The following is a 6,000-nucleotide window of genomic DNA, read 5'->3' on the forward strand; positions in this document are numbered from 1 at the left end:
CCCCAACAGGAGGCCACGTGGCAGCATGAAGAGGCAGATCTAGCCAAAAGCACACTGGAAACTGAGTCATAAGTCCTGTTTGGAGCATTTGACTGTAGGAGGCAAAGAGTGTTTTGCAGGGTAGCAAGTGCCGAAGCTGACTCCTGATGGGCCAGGGAGTGAAAAGAGTCTTCTCTTAAGTTAAGACATTGGGACAGTTTGGACCCGGTCACTCATTGCATGCTGGAAACAACTCCTGCTCTTTCCGAGTCTGGGCATGAGCTACTCCCCTGACTGAGTAATGGACAGGACCCGTGACACGGAACAACCCGCAGGAAATCCGTCAACCCTGCCCGGGGCTACATGGGTCGTTTCCACAGGACAGAAGCAGATCACATATGGTGATCTACCTGGAGTGGAGTGTGTGATGGTCTACTGAATAGCATCCCCTCTCTCTCTCCATTCTCTGATTTTTCACAGGAATTCACCTGTCTCCGCAGAGCCCAGATGATGCTCCAGGCTGATCTAAGAACATCACAGCTCAGCCCTCGCCGGCGTCGTGTGTGATGGGAAATGGTGACAGAATGCGCACTGGCCTTGCAAAAGGAAATCTGGCTGTAAGTCTTAGTTGCCACTGACCACCAAGGTATCTTGAGTCAGTGGCAAATCATTCCCCTTTCTGAGCCTCAGTTTCTTTTTCTCTAAAAGCACATGTGAGTACACCTTCACCACAGGACTATTGTCAGCATTCATACTGGCAAGGTTCACAAGCATGCTTTGTCCATTGCAAGGCACTACACAAAGTATAATAAAGGCTCCCTGGTTGGTCTGATTTGGGCTGCTAACTGCAAGGCCGGCAGTTCAAACCCACCATCTGCTCTGAAGGATGAAACTATCCACCATCACCCTTTTCTGCGAATCCAAAGCGACGCAATGGCAGTGAATTTGGTTTAACCAAAGTATAAGGCAGTGATTCTCAACCTTCCTAATGCCGTGACCCTTTAATACAGTTCCTCATGTTGTGGTGACCCCCCCCCAACCATAAAATTATGTCCATTGCTACTTCATCACTGTCATTTTGCTACTGTTAAAAATCAGGCGACCCCTGTGAAAGGGTCGTTCAACCCCCAAAGGGGGTTGAGAACCACTGGTTTAAGGAGTCATACTTGAGTGCTAGACTATTAGTCAGTGGGTCATGGTCTGGACCAGCTCTACCATGGACAGAAGAGGCGGCTTTCTGCCTCTGTAGGATGTCAGCCCTGGGAAACGCTGGGGAATAGTTCCACTCAGTCCTCTGTAGTTTCCATGAGCTAATCAACTTGACAGCATTAGTTTTGTTGCTGGGGGACAGAGGGTAAAGGAGAGCCACTGACAGAGTGATTAAGCAGCTTGGCTGCTAATCCAACAAAGTTCAGTGATCTAAACCCCACCAGTCTCTCTGTGGGAGACAAATATGGCAGGCTGCTTCTGTACAGGTGTGTGGCCTTGGAACTTTGGAAGCATTCTCCCCTGTCCTATGGTGTCACTATCGGTCACCATCAACTTGACGGAAACCAGTTTAAGAAATCTAAGGGTATGTCATCAGCATGATTCCAAAATCCTTGTCTGTATTTTGGAAAGGTCACACCAACTGATGCCTGATGAAAAAGCAGCACTGGAGTCTACAGAGACAGAGTTAAAACCAGGCAGAGTATTTATAAATACAGTTCTTAGCTAGACTAGGCTATATTTGACAGGTGATTCTCAAGGAATAGTTCAACTCTCAAGTTCGTGGACCTATGAATAGAAGCTATAACTGAGAAGAGTCAATTCAAGTCTCAAGTAAAGTTGCTATGATGTGACAGGACATAAATAATTTATGAATGAAATTTCTGTATTTATGCTCTCTGGTTCACTGTACATATTTTCCTATATCTATATTATTTCCTAAATATCTCCTTGTCTGTTTTATCTCAACTCTTAGTTCCTTAAAAAGACAGGTCTCTGATATTTTATTTTTGAAAGAATGTTGGTCGGGAGGCGGCAGAAGCGGTACTGGGCGCGCTCCCGGCTTCCTCTCCCTCCGGCGACCTCCGCCGGCCCTCTGAAGCTGCGCGGCCTCTCCGACGCAGGACTGTTCCAGCCCGGATATGGCTCGTGGGCAGCAGAAGATCCAGTCTCAGCAGAAAAATGCCAAAAAGCAAGCTGGACAAAAGAAGAAACAAGGACATGACCAAAAGGCTGCTGCCAAAGCTGCTTTAATATATACCTGCACTGTCTGTAGGACACAAATGCCAGACCCTAAGACCTTCAAGCAGCACTTTGAAAGCAAACATCCTAAGACTCCACTTCCTCCAGAATTGGCTGATGTTCAAGAATAAAGTTGTTCACAGGTGAATTCATGACACCTTTGACTCTTCTACTGTCTCAGACCTTAGGTAACAAGCCTGCAGCTGCTTTTCTACAAACTGTTGATCAGCAAAAATAAAGGGGCCACAGAAACACTCATTTTAATGCTGTTCCCTTTTGGGCGTCATGCAAAGACAATTCTGTGTCAATGTACAGGTGACTCTGATTTGAAAATCCAAAAATCAGTCCCTCCTTGTTAAAAAAAAATTTTTACAATTGTAATTATATTGATGTTCATATTGTGTAAAATAACTCATTTAATAAAGTAGTACTTTGATTTTACAACAACAACAAAAGAAAGAATGTTGGTCGTGGAAAGCATAGAGCAATCACTTTGCACTGCCGTATGGACTCCAGTCCTAACAGTGTGTGGACATTCCAAAGCCCCACCATGCCAAGGATCCTTGATCTTCCACACACCATTTACACAGACTAGAATTCACATTCTCAACTAGTGGACGCAGAAGACTCACCTTTTTGCGATATATTTGTCCCATCACAGTGTCTCGTGACTTCCACCTTTGTATGTTGGTGTTAAGTGTTGAGAGTTGGCACCAACCCAAATAACCCTATGGACGACCGACCAAAGCGTCGCCGTACCCTGTGCCATCCTTGCAGTAGTTGGAGCTCATTGTTGCAGCCACTCGGTCAATACACCTTGTTGCGAGCCTTCCTCTTTTATGCTGCCTTTCTGCCGGAGACTGGTCTCTCATTTACTATCTGGATTTCTCCAATAAATTGTTTAGCTTCTTAAATTTCAGTGAGTTTGTGAAGTTTAACTTAGTCATTCTGCATTCATGAATGATCAGTTGACACAGTGGCTGCAACAATGGGTTCAAACATAGCAACAATTGTGAGGACAGGTGGTGTTTCCTTCTGTCCGACACAAGGTCACTGTGAGTCGGAAGCTAACCACGACATATATTACTTGCCTGATAATAAATGTAAAAAACTTTATTCCCTTAGTTCAAGATGAAGCATTTTTTAAAAGTATGTCTAATCCCATGCCTACATTTTATTCAGTTACAATTGTGATTCCAGAGACCTGGAAGCACATTCACTGAACAGTTTTCATCATGTCTGGATAAGAGTTGAAGGCAAACTGGTGCACCATGCTGACCACTCCGATCACACCATTTCAAACTGAGCACACACAAACTTTGAGGGAAGTTAACAGTAAATCCCATTCCTATCTGCTAACCAAGGGATGAGATCATTCTTCTGAATCCTCAAAGTAGGCTATTCTCCATTTATTGTTAATATAGATGATGTGGAAAACATAAAGGATACAGGGGTTTTACTGATTAGAGATGAGGATGCCCAATGCAGTTCTCGCTGATAAGTATTCATGGTCACCTGAGAAAGCAGACTCAAGTGCTGATCTTTTCAGAGCATGCTTGTGTGTGTTTATCTCAGTAGTTCCACTGTGGGCTCTCTGCCAGCATCCCTTCCAGAAACCGAAACCAGACTCCACAGCCCCCCAGCCAATGCTGACTCAAATTGACCCCTGTGGCTTTCTGAGACTTTAACTGTTCATGGGACTAGGAAGCTCACTCTTTCCCCCAAAGAGCTACTGGTGGTTTCGAACCACTGACCATGAGGATCGAAGCCCAATGCGTAACCACCACACCCCCAGGGCTCCAGGGCCACCATCCCTGGTGATGATTCTGTGGCATCAACTTGGAAAGGGTGAATCTGAAATGCAGTTTGATTACTGGAAAATATGCTTTCAAATTAGCATCGGAAACTGCCTTCAATTAACTCAACCCTAGACTCAGTAAACACACACATAGAATTGTTCAACTAGATTTGGAATAAAATATCTTAAAACAGATACCCAGTTAAACATGCACCATGGACAGCTTCAGAATGTCTGAGGAGTAGACACTGAGGCTTGGTAGTTTGATAGAAACAAGAGTTTCTCTGACGACATACATCTTCTATGTTGATTTGAGGTTAGTCCTGTCAAAGTTCATTGGTCAAAGCCACTCAAATCTGAAAATCCTGTGATTTATCTCGTTCATTTTCATCTTCATACTAAAGACCTCCCCTTATAATGACACCTTTTCTGCTAGCTTGATCTTTCAATAAAGCACATAAGTGGCTGAAGATTTATTGAAAGTGAGTACAAAAGTAATGCTGGCCTGCTTCCTTTGAGAATGGGGGGGGGTTGTTTTAATCATTCTACTGGGGGCTCATACAACTCATCACAATCCATACATACATACATCATGTCAACCACATTTGTACATTTGTTGCCATCATCATTCTCAAAACATTTACTTTTTACTTGAGCCCTTGATATCAGCTCCTCATTTATCCCCCTTCCTCCCTGCTCCCCACTCTCTCGTGAACCCTTGATAATTTATTACTATTATGTCCTATCTTACACTGTCCGATGTCTCCCTGCACCCACTTTTCTGGGGGGAGGCAGGGGAAAGGAGGTGGTGTGGACCAACCCAGGGACAAGGAAACAAAAAGTGATTCAAAATTCGTGGCAAGGAGTGTGTGAGAGGCCTGGTAGGGATTCAGCAAGGGCAATGTAACTGAGAGAAATTACTGAAACCCAAATGAAGACTGAGCATGATAGTGGGACAGAAGAAAGCAAAAGGAAATAGAGGAATAAGCTAGGAGGCAAAGGGAATTTATAGAGTTCTAAATACAGGCATTATATATATGCAAACATATTTATATAGGATGGTGGGGAAATAGATCTACATGCATATATTTATAGGTTTAGTATTAAGGCTGCAGATGGACATTGGACTTCCACTCAAGTACTTACTCAATGCAAGAACACTTTGTTCTATTAAGTTGACATTCCATAATGCACATCTTCCCAGCACAATCACTGAAGACAAATGTGTGTAAAAGCAAATGTGGTGAAGAAAGCTGATGGTGCCCGGCTATCAAAAGATATAGTGTCTGGGTCTTAAAGGCTTGAAGGTAAACAAACAGCCATCTAGCTCAGAAGCAACAAAGCCCACATGGAAGAAGCACACCAGCCTGTGTGACCACAAGAATTGTGTTATTTCTTTGAGCATTTTGTCATTGTCCTTTTGATTGAGTTAGGTATTGAAATTAGGACTGAAAACTACAACTCTTCATTTGTTGGGTGAGCTATCTGAAAAGAAGTCTCCTCAAACTGGAAATCCCTTTGAATTTATACAAGGCCCCTCCCTGGTGTATTTCTAAAGCCATATTACATCACAGGATATTAAGAGTTCAAAGGCACATCAACGATGTAACAACAACAACCAAAAAAATACACGCACACACCATTTGGCTTGAGCTCACATATTGCTTAGAAAATGTCATTATGCTTCCTGTGCTTTTATATGTTAGACGTTCAGAAAAGACAAACCTGAAATGATGAAAGAAAAGGACAATATCAAGTTCCCACAGCAAATCATAGAAGCTGGCCAGTGCGTCAGTCCTCCTTTCCCTAAGACCAGTGTGCTTTCTGCCCTCCCCACTACGCTGCTATACAAATGTGCCCGGGGAGAAAGTGCATGAAGCTCGCATCCTCTGGAAGTCTCTGCCACATGATCTTCCACTAGCAGGGCCACTCAAGGCAGAGATAGGACACCTGGAAGTGGCAATGTACCTCAGAGGCTTTAATGGGCACCCATA

At 43.8% G+C, this 6,000-nt stretch overlaps 1 pseudogene; it reads left to right on the plus strand.

Moving 5' to 3' along the window:
* The first annotated feature begins 2,073 nt into the window (after window positions 1-2,073).
* On the plus strand, window positions 2,074-2,363 carry LOC142424336 (zinc finger protein 706 pseudogene; annotated as a pseudogene).
* The last annotated feature ends 3,637 nt before the right edge of the window (window positions 2,364-6,000 follow it).

This window comes from Tenrec ecaudatus, chromosome 13 (assembly GCF_050624435.1).
Source record: "Tenrec ecaudatus isolate mTenEca1 chromosome 13, mTenEca1.hap1, whole genome shotgun sequence".
Classification (NCBI taxonomy): Eukaryota; Metazoa; Chordata; class Mammalia; order Afrosoricida; family Tenrecidae; genus Tenrec; species Tenrec ecaudatus.